At 31.7% G+C, this 20,061-nt stretch overlaps 1 long non-coding RNA gene across 2 annotated transcripts in view; it reads right to left on the minus strand.

The window, feature by feature from the left end:
- The window catches only part of LOC149054761 (uncharacterized), a 40,877-nt gene continuing 20,816 nt past the window's right edge, over window positions 1–20,061 (minus strand). For both annotated transcript variants that reach the window (XR_016192035.1, XR_016192034.1), the window contains 4 exons: window positions 4,836–4,850; window positions 4,527–4,541; window positions 1,179–1,502; window positions 1–530 (listed from right to left, as the gene is read on the minus strand). This is a non-coding gene — a long non-coding RNA (uncharacterized LOC149054761). The remainder of the gene's footprint in view (window positions 531–1,178; window positions 1,503–4,526; window positions 4,542–4,835; window positions 4,851–20,061) is intronic.

Here is a 20,061-nt window from a genome sequence, read left to right on the forward strand (position 1 = left end):
TATCATCATAGAACATGAAAATTAATAAATATTTATATTTTTTCAAACATATTTCCATTTTGTTAATTGTTTTAATAGGTATATTATATTGTTTAGAAGTATTATAAAGATAATAAAAACATATCTTAAAATACGAATATAATTATTAGATGAAAGAAAATATAATAATAAAAGAAGTTTTTACTCTCCCCCTGCATGAATGCATTTTCTTTTTTAAAAACTCACGTTGCATGAAAAAAATCATAGTCATATTTATGGTATAATATCATTTCAATTGAAAATAGCATTTGACTTGTAAAATAGTGAATTTTTGTTAGTCGAAAAGTTTCCAATACATCCAAGTTAGGAGATAACAAAAACATAACAATATGATAAGAATTAATGTAGTGCTAAACTTATAACTGACGTATTTAAATCATCAATAATGAAATTCGAAAAGTAATAGATGTTATATAACTCCTCTAAAAACTTTTTGGCACCATTTTTAATCTTAGAAGAACAGTAAATTTCAACTAGATTTATCTCTGGAACTGAAAAATAAATTGGTATTAGAATTTTTGATAGTATATATTAGAATGCCCCACCACTAACTTATAAACTTGTACCAGTGGCTGAGTCAGGTAAAATTTATATGTGGGCGAAGTAGACTTAAAGAGGCCCTTTTTTAAATTTTGTTAACTTCTCCAATATTTCTCTATGGTTAATTATACAGCCCTTTAGAACGCGAAGCCCTTTAAAGAGTGAGTGAGGCCGTGGGCAATGGCCCACACCGCCCACGCCTAGCACTGCCACTGAGTTGTACATACATAAAGTTTATAAAAAGTAAATTTGCAGAAAACCAGACAAAATTGAACTCAGCACAAAGTGATTATAATTAATTTTATAATGAATATATTGAATGTTTCTATTATTGTATGATAATTATAATTTTTAAATTTCTGGATTTTGATGTATTTTTTCCAAGACGGTAACTTTATTAAGATGAAGTTAAAAATTTCCTATAAAAAGTTCCCAATACAATTTTGGAATTAAGAATATTCCATAGAATTTCTTCAGAAATTTCCAAAAAAAATCTAGCTCTTTCTTAAATTTTAATTTATTCTCGCAAATATTTATCATAATTAAAAAAATTGTTAAAATACAAATCATAAAGTCAACAAAATAAAATGATTACGTACCTAATACATCTATATCTAAAAAATAAAATAATAATTATAGTTAATGATTAATTATAAAATGCTTTTAAATTTTCTGATTTCGAAAAATCTTACTTATATTTTTACCGATACAGAAAAATTAAATCGAAAAAAATACCAAATTTTGATAAACAAATATTAATATACAAGGTATTAAACTATTTAAGTCTAAAAGGTAACTGTGCTTAAATCATGTGTACGGTTACGGATCAACTGTTCTGAAACGAGTGGTAGTTTTTAACCTATATGGTAAACCATGAGGTATTTTACAAAATAAAAATAATTACGTACTGTCCTTAAATGTTTCTGTAAAAAAAATAATATAATAATAATAATTATTATTATTATTATTCATGAAATATTTTTAAATTTCATGATTTCAAGAAATCTTTGTAATATTTTTTTCCCAACTAGAAAAATTCAATTGAAAACAATTTGAAAAAATGCCAAAAGAATATTAAAAATACAATGCCTAACACGTGAAATTATGACGTTATTCTGACAGGGAGGTATCTAGAAACTTCCCAAAATATTTCAATAGCTTTCCTCTCCCCCAACCAATAAAATACAAGACATATTAGTAGGCTATTTGGTGTACCATGTGTACTAAATATTTGTTTACTTTTTTTTATTATTTCACTAGCAGTCTTGTATTTTAATTTAATTAAATCAAACCATTTTGAAAAATAGTCAACTATAACTAAATAGTCTGTACCCTCAAAAGATAGAATATCTGCTCCTACCTTTTCATACGGGTAATTTGGAACTTCACGAGGAATTAGAGGGCTTTTTTTATTTTAATTTTGAAATTTATTGCAAGTATTGCAATTATTTATAAATTGTTCATTTTCATTAAACATTCCTAGCCAATAAATAATTTGTTTTGCTCTTAATTTTGTTTTATTTAATCCTAAATGGCTTTCATGTAGCAGTTTAAGTATAAAGGACCTTAGCTTGGTAAGAATCACTATTTTATCTGCAACATATATTATTCCATTTTCAATAATTATTTCGTTTCTTAAGTTATAGTATAGCTGCACTGATTTACCTATGTGTTTCCTATTTGGCCAACCTTGGTAATAGTACTCGATTATCTTATTAAGAACTGGGTCTAATTCAGATTCTGTATTTATATTAAGAACATTATTGTTGTAAAATCTATTTATACAATGCACCGTAGCCCCAGTATCAAATTCCTCTGTAAGGTTCTCTCGCATGTAGTCTCTAGATAATAAATCTGCTATATGCATTTTTTTTCTTGGCAGATATTTTAATCTAAAGTCATACTCTAATAGTTTTAGTCTCATTTTCTGTAAGCGATTTGATGGTATTTTTATTACATCCTTTTACATGACTGACACTAAAGGCTTATGATCAGTTAGTGCATTTATTGTGCGACCAAAAATATAGTAATGAAATTTCCTACATGCAAATATTAAGCTAAGAAATTCTTTCTCGATTTGTGTATACGATATTTCAGTTTCTGACATGCTGCGTGAAGCAAAAGCTATAGGTTTTTTGTCCTGGAGAAGACAGCATCCCAGACCGTCCTTTGACGCATCACATTGAATGGTTATTTCTTTATCTGGATTAAAGTGTGTTAGTATTGGTGATGTTGTTACAAGTTCCTTTAATTCTTTTAAAGCTAACTGATAATTGTGGACATATTTGGTATGAATTCTCTAAGGTAGTTGAACATGCCTACTAATCTCTGTAATTCTATTATCGATGTAGGTTCCTTAAGACTCACTATAGCTTTTATTTGGATTGGGTCAGGAGAAACTTCTTGTTCATTGAAAATATGGCCAGCATATTTTATTTCTGTTTTTTTTTTTTCATTGTAATTTATCTTTGTTAAATTTAATGTTTAGCGATTTAGCCCTGTCCACTAGTGTTTTTAATACTCTGTCATGAGATGTTTCATCTGTAGTGGCAATTAATATATCGTCAAAGTAAATTATGATGTTTTCATCATCTATATCCCCAAAATAATTTTGATTTAGCTTAATAAATATTTCGGGGGCTGTTGATATTCCAAAAGGGAGTCTATTAAATTTGAAATAGCCAAACGGTGTACTGAATGTACATAGGTCTGATGATTTACTATCAAGTTTCTTAAAAGAGAAATTTTTTAATTTTTATTTCGTATTTAAATCGCCATGGAGTGCCGTTTACCAAAAATATCATTTTTAAGATTTTAAATATTTAAAAAACTAAATGTCATATAGAAATTCTGATTTTTGCGTCGTCTTAAACACACAAAACCACACATTTATACGTCAATTAACTTTCAAAAATAAAATGTTTAGTTGGGTAAATCGTTTTGAGAAGTGAGTAACTTTTACACGTATAAGATTGGCGATTAAGAAGAGTAGGACCCAATGACGTGAAGCGGCTATTTAACATTTTATAATATCTCTTAAAGTAATGATTTTTTTGCATCAGATTTTTACCAAATCATTTCATATAGATATAGATACAATAATTTAATATTTAAAAATAATTTAAATAATTTTTTTTTTGTGTTGTGTGCTCCTTTAAGATACTATTATCTATGAAATCGTGGTACATAAATAGATAATATATTATCTATGGGTACATATTATTCTATTTTTTGCGCAAATTACTTTATCAGTATTCAGTGACCAGCAAGCTGCAGCAGTAAGCTGCATTATGCATACACTGAGATAGATAAGAATCTTATCTCAGTTCCAGCATACAACAAACTATACTACTATACTAATTACTAGGTAATCAAGAATTGATAGCAGTCATTTAGCATTAATATTTGTAGGCCCGAGGTATCTTATAGGTACGGTTAGGTTAGGTTAGGTTACATACTCAGGTAGCATACTCTGCCACTCCTGTAGTACCGCCTGTGCCTATACCTCTCACAAAAAATCCATATAAAATAATAAAACGCCCGGCGCTGCCATTGAATTGTACATACATAAAGTTTATATAAAAAAAATTTGCAGACAACCAGACAAAATTGAACTCAGCACAAAGTGATTATAATTAATTTTATAATGAATATATTGAATGTTTCTATTATTGTATGATAATTATAATTTTTAAATTTCTGGATTTTGATGTATTTTTTCCAAGACGGTAACTTTATTAAGATGAAGTTAAAAATTTCCTATAAAAAGTTCCCAATACAATTTTGGAATTAAGAATATTCCATAGAATTTCTTCAGAAATTTCCAAAAAAAATCTAGCTCTTTCTTAAATTTTAATTTATTCTCGCAAATATTTATCATAATTAAAATAATTGTTAAAATACAAATCATAAAGTCAATATATTTACAAAATAAAATGATTACGTACTAAATTCATCCAGCCCTAAAAAATAAAATAATAATTATAGTTAATGATTAATTATAAAATGCTTTTAAATTTTCTGATTTTGAAAAATCTTACTTATAATTTTACCGATACAGAATAATATAATCGAAAAAAATACCAAATTTTGATAAACAAATATTAATATACAAGGTATTAAACTATTTAAGTCTAAAAGGTAACTGTGCTTAAATCATGTGTACGGTTACGGATCAACTATTCTGAAAAGAGTAGTAGTTTTTAACCTATATGGTAAACCATGAGGTATTTTACAAAATAAAAATAATTACGTACTGCTCAAATATAGATCTGTAAAAAAATTAATAATTAATTAATTATTATTATTATTATTATTCATGAAATATTTTTAAATTTCATGATTTCAAAAAATCTTTGTAATATTTTTTCCCAAACAGAAAAATTCAATTGAAAACAATTTGAAAAAATGCCAAAAGAATATTAAAAATACAATGCCTAACACGTGAAATTATAACTTTATTCTGACAGGGAAGTATCTAGAAACTTCCCAAAATATTTCAATAGCTTTCCTTTCCCCCACCAATAAATTACAAGACATATTAATAGTTTCTTAAGTTTATAAAATCTTACCAATACTTTTACCGAAATAGAATAGTGTTGATAAAAATCATTTAGAAAAGTTAAAACCGTAAAATATATAAGTTGGGCATAAACGTATGACACTGAACTTGCTAATCAATAAACTATAATGTCATCTGGGATTAACTGTTTTTTTTACGCTGTATACGTCTTGAGGTAGAAAAACTATAAGGATTCCTCACAATTTCAATTATTAATGTGCGTATGTTTGAAAATAACCAAACGATATTCAATCAACGCTATTATAAACCGATCCCAGCACAGCATTTACCAGATTGCTGACATAATCTGTCGATAACTTAAGCTTATGCTAACACCACTTACCTAAAATAATTTTATTTTATTTTTATTTTTTTGTTTAATAAGGAAAAAGCCTTGGTAACGTGAACATTGGCTTGTTTTTACATGATAATGATAATTTAAATTAAATTGTACAATTCAATATCTTTTAAAAATAAAATTATATTTTGGATGGATTCTTCGTCAGGACCCAAGGCGTCATGAAGGTGTTTCGGTGTGTTCTATTTTTGTCTTGCCTCTTTTGTGTCTCTGCATTCGGTTATAATATGTTCGATTGTAGTTGTAATTCCACATGTAAGGCATATTTTTGGTGGCTCTTTTTTCATAAGGTGGCTATGAGTGTGATGCGTATGGCCTATTCTGAGGTGATTTAGTATGACTTCCTCTCTTCTTTTGAGCGACATTGGATTTTTCCATTTTTCGATAGTTCTTTTTATCTCATTTAATTTGTTATCCATTTCAAGCCATTATTTTATTATATAATTCCCAATTAGGTTTTTTTAAGTTCCATTTCTCTTTGGTTATATAGTTCTTGTTCCACCACCCAATCTAGATTGGTTGATATATTTTCTGATGAAAAGGATAGGTCTATGGCCGATACGGATCCATTGGCGGTATTGAAGTGCGTAGGGCTTCCGTCGTTTAGTAGTGTGATATAGTTATGGTCAAGCATTTTTTCTATTTTTTTTCCTCTAATATCAATATGCTTGCTTCCCCATAGAGTGTTGTGACTGTTAAAATCACCGGTTTGGATGTAGGATCGTGGTATTTGATTAATTATATTTTCTAGATTTTCGATTTCAAAATCATGTTGGTTTGGAAGATATATGTTATTGTTTTATGTGGTTTTATTATAATTGACAATTTACAAAATACGATGATACAACGATACCGAGAAACGTGGCAGTTGACGGTGTATATATGAAAACATAATAATAATAATAATAATATTAATGTCAGTGTTGACAACTACAACATCTCTCTTTTTCTTACAAATATTATTGAATACAATATTAGTATTGAATATTATAATACAAAATTATTAGTAATACAGTTTGATAGGTATATAATAGGTTACATTGGCTTTAATGCTTTATGGTTTATGCTAATTTACATTACAAAATCTTTAAATCTGTTAGGTACTTTTTTTTTTCTTATGGGTCTGGTTGATACCACTTTCACCAAGACACTTTTGTTAGACTTATTTTTCGTTTTTGATTCCTCCCCTATGTTTCCCTCATTACTGTTTCCTATAACATTATTTTTAGTATTTTTTAAGTGTTTACTATTTCTTCTGATAATTGTACCATTATTGTTTTCAACAAAGTATGATCTGGGTGCATTTGCCTTAGCTATGACCTTCCCCGGTAACCACACTTTATTATTTTGAATTAATATATTTGTATTAGGTTTAAATTGTGTTTCTTTTTTGATACCTTTTTTGTCATAATTGGATTTGTATTTTTGCAGGAATACTTTTAGTTTAGTTTTACTTTATGCTGAAGTCTGGGTTCTAATAATTTGTTAGCTATTGGTAATTTAGTTCTTAAAATCCTACTGAATAATAGTTCTGCTGGAGATGCTTGCAGACTGATTATTGGGGTGCGTTTATATTCTAGAAGCATTGACTCTTCATCAAATCCTTCTTCTAGGGCTTTTTTTAAGTAATTTCTTACTAGTTTGTACTGTCCTTTCAGCTAGGCCATTACTTTGTGGGTAATGAGGGCTAGATGTAACAACTGTGAAATTCCAAGTTTTAGAAAAAGTTATGAATTCACTTGAATTAAACGGAAAGTTGTCAGCTATGAAGGTTTTTGGTGTACCATGTGTACTAAATATTTGTTTACTTTTTTTTATTATTTCACTAGCAGTCTTGTATTTTAATTTAATTAAATCAAACCATTTTGAAAAATAGTCAACTATAACTAAATAGTCTGTACCCTCAAAAGATAGAATATCTGCTCCTACCTTTTCATACGGGTAATTTGGAACTTCACGAGGAATTAGAGGGCTTTTTTTATTTTAATTTTGAAATTTATTGCAAGTATTGCAATTATTTATAAATTGTTCATTTTCATTAAACATTCCTAGCCAATAAATAATTTGTTTTGCTCTTAATTTTGTTTTATTTAATCCTAAATGGCTTTCATGTAGCAGTTTAAGTATAAAGGACCTTAGCTTGGTAGGAATCACTATTTTATCTGCAACATATATTATTCCATTTTCAATAATTATTTCGTTTCTTAAGTTATAGTATAGCTGCACTGATTTACCTATGTGTTTCCTATTTGGCCAACCTTGGTAATAGTACTCGATTATCTTATTAAGAACTGGGTCTAATTCAGATTCTGTATTTATATTAAGAACATTATTGTTGTAAAATCTATTTATACAATGCACCGTAGCCCCAGTATCAAATTCCTCTGTAAGGTTCTCTCGCATGTAGTCTCTAGATAATAAATCTGCTATATGCATTTTTTTTCTTGGCAGATATTTTAATCTAAAGTCATACTCTAATAGTTTTAGTCTCATTTTCTGTAAGCGATTTGATGGTATTTTTATTACATCCTTTTACATGACACTAAAGGCTTATGATCAGTTAGTGCATTTATTGTGCGACCAAAAATATAGTAATGAAATTTCCTACATGCAAATATTAAGCTAAGAAATTCTTTCTCGATTTGTGTATACGATATTTCAGTTTCTGACATGCTGCGTGAAGCAAAAGCTATAGGTTTTTTGTCCTGGAGAAGACAGCATCCCAGACCGTCCTTTGACGCATCACATTGAATGGTTATTTCTTTATCTGGATTAAAGTGTGTTAGTATTGGTGATGTTGTTACAAGTTCCTTTAATTCTTTTAAAGCTAACTGATAATTGTGGACATATTTGGTATGAATTCTCTAAGGTAGTTGAACATGCCTACTAATCTCTGTAATTCTATTATCGATGTAGGTTCCTTAAGACTCACTATAGCTTTTATTTGGATTGGGTCAGGAGAAACTTCTTGTTCATTGAAAATATGGCCAGCATATTTTATTTCTGTTTTTTTTTTTTCATTGTAATTTATCTTTGTTAAATTTAATGTTTAGCGATTTAGCCCTGTCCACTAGTGTTTTTAATACTCTGTCATGAGATGTTTCATCTGTAGTGGCAATTAATATATCGTCAAAGTAAATTATGATGTTTTCATCATCTATATCCCCAAAATAATTTTGATTTAGCTTAATAAATATTTCGGGAGCTGTTGCAATTCCAAAAAGGAGTCTGTTATAAGTGTTTTTATTACTTGCTAGTAGATATAGTGACAATCGTTGTTTCCACCTTTTCAAATTTGCTTGAATATTGCCACTGAAGTTCATTTCTTTTGGTATTTTTGAATCCATTTTGAGTTTGTAGTGTATTTACAAGTTATAGTAATGGACAAACAAGTTTTAGCTACAGTGCCATGTTCTATGTGGTTTTATTATAATTGACAATTTACAAAATACGATGATACAAAGATACCGAGCAACATGGCAGTTTACGGTGTATATATGAAAACATAATAATAATTATAATAATAATAATAATAATAATAATAATAATAATAATGTCAGTGTTGACAACTACAACAGTTATAAATAGTTATTTTTTCTTTTATGTGAACAGTTATTGCTGATACTTCGAAGTTGGAGGTGATTTTAATTTCTTCGGAGGGAAAAAATGAGTTTGCGCATATTGATGCTCCTCCACTGGCTCGACTTATGATGGAACGGTTTTTTGAATACCCGAGGTAACCTTTTGCGATGTGGTTTTCGGGTAAATTTGTTTCTTGTAAGCAGATTACCAAGGGAGAGTATTTATGAATTAATCTTTTGAGATCGTCAATTTTTTTATAGAATCCATTAATATTCCATTATAATATATTATGATCTGTATTTGTTTTGTTTAATTTAATTTTTTACATTCTAATATTTAGCTATTAATTATTATTTTGTTTGGTATGGATATAGGGTGTTATTGGATTATGAGTGTATTTGGGTATATTTTAGTATTCTCGTATGGTTTAATCCAACACTAACACTTATTAAAAATTAGTTAATACTATAGAAACAACAATAAATATCACAATAAGAAATATAAAATATAGATATAAAATTTCGATAGGGAAACATAAAACAGTAGTAGTTGTAGTTAGTTAGTTAAATATAAGATAATATAAAAAAAATATATAATAGCAACCGGATGGTGGGTCGGGATATTATTTGTGTGGTCTTAGACTCTAATGTCCAGATTGGTCAACCATTCTGTTGCTGCTGCTATAACCTTGTGGAGGTGTTTCATTCCGCCTGGTAAGTTGCGTACTGGACATTCTTCCACGAAGTGTTTGGCTGTCTGATTTTCGTGTCCGCAGTCGCATTGTGGTGTATCCTTAAGTCCCCATTTATGCAGCATATTTCCCGTTTTTCCGTGGCCAGTCCTAAGTCTATTTAAGCTCACCCATTCTTTTCGAGGTAGTTGGAACCCCGGAGGCCTTTCCGTAGGTTGTTCAATGATACTAAATTTGTCAGGTTTATCTAGTCTCCATTCATCAGTCCATTTAGAGTTAAGGTTATAGTTTTCCTTACTTAATTGCTGTGCCAGCTTCCATGGAGGTTTACGGGATTTCAACCTTTGTTTGGGATTATTATTTATGTAACTGTGTATAGGTAAGTTTTTATTTTAATCATGATTTTTATATTCACGGACTAAGGAACTGTATCTTCGGAGGTGAGGTGGCGCTATGTTGCTCAGTACTGATAGCCAGGGGACTGGTGTTGACTTTCTTGTCCTCATTGTTGAATTAAGCTGGTTGTCTATTTTGTTTGTATGTGAGCTGTTAAGCCATACTGGTGCACAGTACCCAGCTACCGAGTAGGTGAGGGTAAGTGCTGATATTCTAATCGTGTTGGCATCTGAGCCCCAGGTAGTTTGGGCCAGCTTATTTATTAAACATAACATAACAGTGATAAAACTTTGCTCTTACCGTTTTTTTTTATTTTTTTCATTTGTAAGTACCTCTTTTTTTTTGCGGTCGCTTTTATTCGTTTCGTCTTTGTGCCTTTTCCGCCTACACATGTTTTCAAGCTTCATCTCGACAGATTAACTAGTAGAAGAATTGTGCAAACGAAATTGCATCTGCCAGCTTGTGTACATCAGGTACGTTCTTATCACTTGGGATCCCAAACTTGTGAACTACCACCTTATCAACAAACCAGTCAGCTGTTTTTCGGTGACTTTAACGCTGGGCTTTTTCATTATCCACCTGCGTTTCAACTCCGATTTAGCTTGCGTGCTGTATTACATTACTGTACTTTGTGTTGTATTCTCTTGCCTTAAGGAGTTATTTTCAAGCATTTTTATATATTTATTTTTTTTTCAATACCCTTGCATAAAATTATGTCTTTAACACCCTCTTCCGTGGCTTCAAATACTCGTGCACAGGCTCAGAAATCTCCTTCTACCTCTGACATTTTGAAGGCAATCAATTCGCTCCCTACTTCTCAATCATCGCAGTTTAGTGAACTTAAAAGTAGCATTTCGACACTCACTTCCCAAGTAGCAGATCTGGCTACTGAAAATGCTTCTTTCCGGGCTGAAATTGGTGTGCTCCGTTCAAGAATTGATGTTTTGGAATCACGTCCGGTCCTCTCTATTGATTCGTTTTCTGTGATTTTTCGTGAATCTACTAAACGAAGCAAAATCGAATTTAATGCAATTGCATATGGAGTGCCTGAATCCGCTGCCAACACTGCTGCTTTAAGATTTAATGATGATCTACGTACACTTAGCAATCTTTTTGAACAAATAAATATACCTGTACCCACCAATCTTAAGCTAATACGCCTAGGCAATAGTAATGCGAATAAACCGAGACCTTTGAAGGTAATCTGCCAATCCAAGGCCGATGCTTCTCATCTTATTTTAAATTTTAATTCACAAACGTGGAATTATTTATTACTAGAACCTGGTTTTCGTATTGTTCGGGACAAAACCACGCTTGAACGGGAACTTTTGCGTAAAGCTCATTCCGATCTGAAACGTAAAATTGAAAGTGGCTCTTCAGATTTTACTATTTCATATGTCAATGGTGTACCTTCAGTGATTAAAGCCAGTCCAAAAAACATGAACCCCAGAGGAGGAAGCAATCATCGACCGAGTTCCGCTCAGCATTTGCATTAGTTCCTGATTTCAACTCTGGTTTGCATGTTTATTGTAAAAATAATATTTTTTGTACCTTTTGCCGTTTTTCTCATTCTACCTTTAACTCATTTTTATCTAAATTTAATTAATATTAAAACTAACTTTTCTTCTATACCCTACCCTAAGTTTAATAGTTTTGATGTTATACCTAATATTGATCATTGTTTTAAAATTTACTACAAAAATGTACGTGGCCTTCGTAGTAAATTGTTTAATCTCCGAACTAATTTTATTTTATTATCTTATAATGCTTATATTCTTACTGAGACTTGGCTTTCTGATGACATCTCTAGTTCCGAATTATGTTTTGATGGGTATTTAATCTTTAGGTGTGACAGAAATGTACGTACAAGTAACTGTCGTCGAGGAGGAGGTTCATTAATTGCTGTCAAGAAAGAGCTAAGACCAACCTTAATTACGACTTCATTTGACACTTGTGAGCAAGTTTTTGTTCGCCTCACTCTAACCAGTGGTCTCTCTGTATTTTTAGTTGGAGTATATTTACCTCCTGGTACAAATTTGTCTGTGTATGAGAGTCATGTTGAGGCCTTAGACCGGGTATGGAGATCTTATAATTTTGATCTTGGTTTAGTATGTGGTGACTTCAATATGCCCAATGTTGAGTGGTCCGTCTGTGGTTCGGGTCTTGTCTATACAGGTAATATAACTGATAAGGTCCGTCTTGTGATCAAGTACCGTCAGGTATGGTGATCAGTTTAGTTTCCTTCACTTCGTCCAGAAGAACCAAATTCTCAATAACTCTGGATCTCTTCTTGACCTAATTTTCTCTAGTAATGAATCCACCTTAGTCCAGCAGGCTACAGATTTATTAGTTCCATGTGACATTTACCACCCAGCATTGTCTATTTCCTGTCCCTTTCCTGTCCCTTTCCTTCATTCCTTCCAATGCTTGATGCTCAACACACATATTATGTTTTTAAAAATGCTAACTACGAGAGGATTATTCATAGACGTGAGAGCTCAAGAGAGTTATAAGAATGGTTGAGATAATAATCAGAGATATAATAAAATACTATGTTACTTTCTTTTGGAGCATAATTTTTATTTTTCCCAGCTCTTATCAGTTCCTCGATTTCTTTTAAAGATTTAGAATGCCGTGATAAGTTTTCTAGACCAATGCTGTTATGACTCTCTGAAAAATTAAGCGCTTCAAAGAGGTCCTGAGAAATATTTGTTACTAAAAGATATCCTAGTCCTTCACTTTGTATAGAATTATAAAGATTTTGGCTGGAATTCCTAACAATTGTTTGCGATGGAAGGAGAATAATTTGTTTTGCATATAAAACACATTGTGGGTTTAATGTTATTTACCCTGTCCCATTAAGGATGATGTTGTGCGGATCCTCATTGTCACACTTAATAGCTACATTTTCACTTACAGATACGTACAACCATGTATTTGTAAATTCTAAGCAACTAAATAAAGAATTAGTAATTTTTACATATTGAACTTTACATACAGAAGAATTTTCCTTTAGACCTAAGAGAGAATTAACCCCACAGATTGTATTTGTTGAACTATACATGCACGTGATCTGCGAGCAATAAAAAGAAGTGTCGATGCGTTTACAATTTCCTAACAGCGATTCTGTTAGAGGGATAAAATATTCACGATTTGAGCTCAGTGCTAACACAGAAGGTACAGATGTAAAAATAGAATATGTCTGGCCCTGGTTTCGAACAGGGAATGGTATAAACCTATAACCCTTGTAGGAATTAGAACTGATTGAAGGGATCTTTTGTATAAGCGTGTTGTTTGCGAGTAAAATAGAAACTTGAGTAACCTGAATAAATTTTGTGATACTAAACTTCTCAAATGGGAAAGGTAAATTTAAGCCAATGGGAAGAGTTAATTGAATTTCTCGTAGGTGCTCTCGTAGATGAGCTTGTCCATGAATTGCAGAAGATTGCGTGAATTTTGTATTTCGATTGTCTTGTGTTTAGCTATGAGCTCGTTAACTAATTTTTTGGAGTATAGGAAGATGCAAAATCTTTTTTTTGAAATTCTGGAGACTGAGATTATATTTTTGGGTTCAACGATGTCCCCAATCTTTTAATGTTCGCGCATCGCGGTGCGCAATTCTTTGCGGCGACGACGACCTGCTCCTATCAACTCCCTCTTCATCCATACACCTCTCATTCCGTTAATTATGTGAGTTATTATAATTGCTATCTATGTATATTCTCTTTGTTTTCGTTTCTTCCGTGTATAATATTATTGGTCGGCTTTTTGTCATATGTAATTATTTATCATCATTGTTGTTTGGTCTTCGTGTTTTTGTTTATCACTCGTTTTTCAGCCAACGCCCTTTTTTTTATTATTATTATTTTTTTATTGTCAACGTCTTTTTATTGTTATCACTTATTATTCTAGTGGTCCGCTATTAAAGCGATCCTATTTAGTGTATTTTTGAGCCACTATTAAAGTGATCCGTGTTGATATGAGTGTTCCGCTAATATAGCGAGCACCAACGTTATTTACGTATTTAAATTATTTATTGTATTTTGTGGTGCACACGGTTGCCTTATTATTATTAATAAAATAGATTTATTCCGAGAGCCAAAGTCGTAAGTCATTCTTATTATTAATTTATTATTATCACTGTCGAACTTGTCGGCTGTATATTTTCACCATCGGAGTCGAGCGAATCAGAAAAGTAAGTCCGCCAGCATAGGTATGTTGTGTGAGAGGCCGCCCAGGTCGTCAAGTTCGGGATTTCTATTCCGTATATCTATTACTCTTCGTCAGCCATACGTGTCGATGCGTAAGACCGCCAGCAACTGCAAGTAGTTGTGTGAGAGGCCACTTAGGACATCTAGACCCCAGTTCAGCCCTGGAATGCCGTCGAATCAAGACACTAGCAGTATATACACTATATATTATATGTATACCTAGTACATTAAGTTGGTTTTTAAGTATTGTCCCCATGAATGTGAGCTCTGTGGTCATTTTAACAGACCGGACCGATCCCAGAGACCCCCTCCCATAACTAAACTGCATCATCCTACTTCCCGTGTTCCCGTGTTAGGGCTTTTACATCCTAGTGTCGTCGTCGCGTAAGGTGACGCGTCAATCGATTTGGCGTGTGTTGGGTGTGCTATGTACTGACGTCCCTTTTAGACCACTAAATATGCATGTCAACATAGATGTACTTACGTGTACCTTTATAACACCATTGCGCACTTTTTACCTTTTTTTTATCTTATAATTTTCAGTAATTTTATCATATCATCAAATTTAATAATAGAGCAAATAATAATTGAAATTTAGGACTATTGCGTTGGAGGTTACCAATTTTTTTGGTTTTAAACGTCACGGAGGCAACTCACCCATGATTCACGGTTGTAGGACTGATCACCTTCCAGCAACTCCGGGGAAAAAGAGAATCTACGTAGCAAGCAGCTAGAGCAGTCAGGACGGCAACCAGAGCAACCAGAGTTGACTTTTATAAATTTTGGCTTCAGCTTCATTTAATTTTGCTGTTGCAATTGTACTTAATTTATAATAGATCTCCTTAATTCGACTCGCGTACTTCACGACACACTGGTTTTCTTTCATACGCGCAAAATGTAACCCTTAAGTTATTGTTCTCTCAGATGACTTATGTTCAAAAGCTCCCTTTAAAATTGATTTTATACTATTCCATGTACTAGTCTCGCGGTATTTACATGCTTCCAAAGTATTTCCAGCTAACTTCGAATTTAATACCTTAACTAACAAATCCAATTTATCCTTATCTACTGCTTTTACTGCAATATCACAGGTATTAATAAATTCCGCGACATTATAGGCACCCGTATATACCGGTATAAGAGACGTAGTTTTATCAAAATCCATTTCAAGTGTAACGTTACTAACTTTTCTGATTCGTTTTTCCGCGATTAATTTCGTGTGTACTACCCTCGGATCAGATCGTGTTCCTCCACTTTTATATTGACTACTTGGTGTTTCAACTAAATCTGCCCAAGATATCCCTTTAGCTGTTCTTAAATACCTATCTTGGTCAGAATATTGTGGACTCAAGTATTCTATTGTTTTATTCAAATCGATTTACTCCTCGGTTTTCACTAGGTATATTTGTTTCAGCAACTACTGAGCTAGCACCACTTACCTCTCCTACTTGTACGCCTATGTCCATAGTACTATCGTTAATTATTTCCGTTAAATTCCCAGTCGGATTCTCTGACGTATCTCCCAAGTTTTTATTCATCAATATATATTTTATTCATTTAGTAAAGTTATTTAAATAAAATAATAAATTTATTTTTATATTCCTAAAAAAAAAGTTAAACTTATTTATTTATTTTGAAACTCTTAATATTATTTGCTTACTGATAGTAATTGTTATATTTATTACCCCGTACTCCAATATTCACTACGATTTACTTCTTACTAATTTATTTAATATAAAGCTTATTCTAGGGCCCCTAAGCTACTTTATTATACCTATATCCTTTTCTCAATTACTCTTTATTCAATATACTTTTTAGTATTTCTCTTTTTATTCAACTTACAGTTGTGCGCACATTTATTCCAAATATTTATTCAATTATTTATTTCTTCCTTTAAAACTCAATAATTTATATATATCAATAATTCTCAAAATCATAAAATTATGGTTTAACTACCATTTTAATAAACTCTCAATTACTTATTTATTTCATTTAATTCAATTAAATATCTCTTTTTTTCAATTCAATTTATTACATTACGCACGTAAATCCAATTATATATTTTCTCTATTATTTTCCTAAATTATATTATATTCGCTATTATATCTCAAAATTATTCTCATATAACATTTATTTAAATTCAATTTATACTCAATTATTCTCTTTATAACACTTTTATCGGTACATATACCTTTTTATATACTACCATTCATATACTCAAAATTTACAACTCACAATACTGTCACTGCTTGAGTTGCTTCTATCGTTGCTCTGGTTGCCGCCGTGACTGCTCTAGCTGCTTGCTACGTAGATTCTCTTTTTCCCCGGAGTTGCTGGAAGGTTAACAGTCCTACAACCGTGAATCATGGGTGAGTTGCCTCCGTGACGTTTAAACCAAAAAAATTGGTAACCTCCAACGCAAATAATCCTAAATTTCAATTATTATTTGCTCTATTATTAAATTTGATGATATGATAAAATTACTGAAAATTATAAGATAAATAAAAGGTAAAAAGAATCAGGCATTAATAATTTTTGTTAATGGGTTGCCAAAACATTTAAATCTTGTATTAAAAGCTAAGGATCCGAAGACCTTAGAGCAAGGGTCACCAATTAAAATTTTCCGCAGGCCACATTAAAAATTCAGAAAATTCTCGCGGGCCAATAAAAGAGGACACGAAATTTTGAGTTGTTACACGAAACAGCGGAACAACAGGAATAATGCAAATTTATCGGGAAACGCTCAGATGCCAACCTCGAGTGGGGTGAGATTGGTACATCAAATAATCGATGCAGAACCCTCACAGAACGACGTTTACGCATTTCAACGGCTATAATTCAAAATCATATAATATTGCAATCACCTAGTTTTAATACAGAAAATGTTCAATTACTATTAGACACGGGTAGCGATTTAAATTTAATAAAAATAAATAAATTAACTGGTAACACGATAATAAATGAAAATTAAAAAATGTATCCAAAGAGCATAAACGAATAAATAGTTCCTACAGTTGGACGCACAATAATTACATTAATAATAGATAAAAACGAATTTAAAACCTACTTTTTTGTGGTAGATAAACAGTTTCCGGTCGATAAAGACGGAATACTAGGACAGAAAATTCTGATAGAAAATAACGCTATAATAGATATCGCAAATAGTACATTAACAATAAAAGATAAAAATGACTTTAACGAAAATAAAATATGTTTTACATTAAGACCACGAACGAAAACAGTGGTTTGCATACCGATTGCAGATCCCGATATGGAAAATAAAAATATTTTAATAAATAAACAACAATTATCAGAGGATGTGTATTGCGCAAATATTTATAATACGGTTAAAAATGGCAAGGTTATAGTTAGTGTATTAAACATATCAGAAGTAACACAGGAAGTGAACATAGCTCAGATTAATAAAATATCATATGAATACAACGTGGATGCAGATAGTCACGAAATAAAAAATATAATTCATGATAATGCACGAGTAGATAAAATAAAAAGTCTTATTAGGAGCGACCATTTAAATACAGAGGAACGCGAAACTATAATAAAAATTTGTGAGCAATATGCCGATATATTTTATTTAGAGAACGATTATTTAACTACGACAACGGTGGCGGAACATGTAATCAAATTACCTGTTGACCAGGCCCCAGTTCATCGGGAGCCATATAGGTTACCACATGCGCAGTTACCTATAATTGAGGCAGAACTTGCCAAGATGGAAGAAAACGATATCATAGAACGGAGTATGAGTCCGTTTAACGCGCCACTATTATAAGTGAAAAAGAAAGCGGATGCTTCAGGGAAGGAAAAGTTTCGAGTAGTCATAGATTTCAGCGCGTTAAATAATGTTACCTTAAACGAATTCCACCCTTCACCGAATACTACAAAAATTCTAGAACAGCTAGGTCAATATCAGCTTTTCACTCTACTCGACCTTCGAGCGGGATACCATCAGGTTCCTTTAGCAAAAGATTCTAGAGAGCTTACGGCCTTCTCAACAGGTCAGGGTCAGTACTATTTTAAGCGATTATTGATGAGATTGGCGTCAGCACCCAGCACGTTCACACGTATGATAGCAAACGTTTTGTCAGGGCTAATCGGAGTAAAGTGTTTAGTTTATTTAGATGACATAATAATATACGAGAAAATCTTGAGTGACCATAACAATAAATTGATTAGCGTACTCGAAAGACTACGTATATGGTATACACAATCTAAAAATAGAACCAGATAAATGTGAGTTTCTCAAACGAGAATACCTGTTCCTAGGACATATCATTTCGGAACATAGAATTAAACCAGATTCAAAGAAAGTTACTGCAGTTCTAGATTTTCCAATACCAAATAATGTAAAACAAATAAAAAGTTTTCTAGGACTTAGCGGGTATTACCGGAAGTTTATAGAAAATTATAGTTCGATAGCTAGGCCGATGACTAGATTGTTGAAGAAAGACGCAAAGTTCGATTGGGACGATGATTGTCAACAAGCGTTTGATAAATTAAAAACATTACTTTGCTCAGAACCAATTTTGCAATACCCAGTCTTTACGAAGGAATTTATACTTACGACCGACGCGAGTGGGAAAGTGTTAGGTGCAATATTATTATCGCAAGGAAAGATAGGGAGTGATCTACCTATCTCGTACGCGTTTAGGACGTTGAACCAATCCGGAGCGAATTATTCAACAATGGAATTAGAATGTTTAGCAATTATATTCGGAGTAAAACATTTCAGACCATATCTCTACGGTAGAAAGTTCACTATTCTTACAGATCAACGATCGTTTTCCTGGTTGTTCAATTTAAAAGATCCTTTATCTAAATTAGCAAGGTGGAGAATCGAATTGGAACAATATACATATGAAATTAGGTATAAGCCAGGTGTACAAAACGCGAACGTAGACGCGTGGAGTCGCATGTATAATATTAAGGAAATAAAAAATGAAAGTTACGCAAACTTTATTGAAAAATCGGAAACTATGATAATAACTAATAAAAAGTGAAAGAGGTACCTGGTACACGATGAACTAATAGAGTCACCAAATGAATACCATAATAGTATCGGAAATAGAAAAATATTATAATTTTAGGTCAGGAATAAATTATGAACTAAAACAAAGATTCGGAATGGATAAAACGCTAAAATCGAATAAGGATATCGGGAGCGTTATAAAGTTTAAGACCGATTATGGGTATATAATATTTTTGATAACGAAAAGTAAACAAAAGCAATTAGCGACGTATGAAAATATGCATCTTGCATTATTGAATTTAAAATATTTCTGCGATGAACATTCACCAAATAAGTTAGCTATGAACCAGGTAGGGCGGAAAGACGGTTTGGATTGGGCAAAAGTTCGATCCATGAACGATAATTGTTTCGTAACACAAACATCGAGATAATAATTTTTAATAAATTAGAATACAATAAGGAGGAAAAATTAGTTATCTTTAAACAATTTCATGATTTCTTACTAGGAGGTCACGCAGGGATACATAGAACATATAAAAAAAATAAACGGCAATTTAACTGGCAAAATTTAAAGTAGGAAGTAATGGACTACATAAAATGTTGTGCGTCATGTCAAGCGAATAAGACTACGAACAAACATCATAGAAGTCCTATGGTGATCACTACCACGAGTTCTAAACCGTTCGAAAAATT

The sequence above is a fragment of the Diuraphis noxia genome, unplaced genomic scaffold (assembly GCF_037042655.1).
Source record: "Diuraphis noxia isolate RWA-SAM2 unplaced genomic scaffold, SU_Dnox_SAM2 contig0005, whole genome shotgun sequence".
Lineage (NCBI taxonomy): Eukaryota > Metazoa > Arthropoda > Insecta > Hemiptera > Aphididae > Diuraphis > Diuraphis noxia.